Raw genomic sequence first — 515 nt, forward strand, 5'->3', positions numbered from 1 at the left:
GGGAAATGGGTTGGCCACAGAAACCGCTGAACAGCAAAGCCCTGATTTTTTTTTTTTCAAGGCTGGTAAAAATGCGGGGGAGAAGGGCAGCTGCGAAGCCCCGCGCCGCAGGCGAGCCGGGGGGCTGTGGTGCCGGGGGAGCTTGAACCCTGGGCGAGCCGGGATTGCAAAGCAAAATGTGGATGCTCAGGTACCTGTGTGCTGGATTCTGCACCTACGGGACAGACGTGTCCCCGCAGGCCACGGGGAAGGGATGGGGTCTGGTGGCACCGGTGGTGGCTGTCCCCCTCACCGCAGTGGCATGGGGGACCTGGCCGGGGAGGAGCACGCCACGGGGTTGTTTAAAGCATTGCAGGTTGTAGGCTGAAAATAACGCCTCCCTCACATCGAGAATTTAGCATCTCATGCAGGGCAAGGCAGGGACAGGCAGGAAGAGGCACCAGCCTCCGCTGAAGCTTCGGAGCATCCAAAACCTGGAGCCCTGGGGGGGGGGGGGGGGGGGTGAGAGAGTCCAC

Source organism: Pygoscelis adeliae, unplaced genomic scaffold (assembly GCF_000699105.1).
Source record: "Pygoscelis adeliae isolate BGI_AS28 unplaced genomic scaffold, ASM69910v1 Scaffold815, whole genome shotgun sequence".
Classification (NCBI taxonomy): domain Eukaryota; kingdom Metazoa; phylum Chordata; class Aves; order Sphenisciformes; family Spheniscidae; genus Pygoscelis; species Pygoscelis adeliae.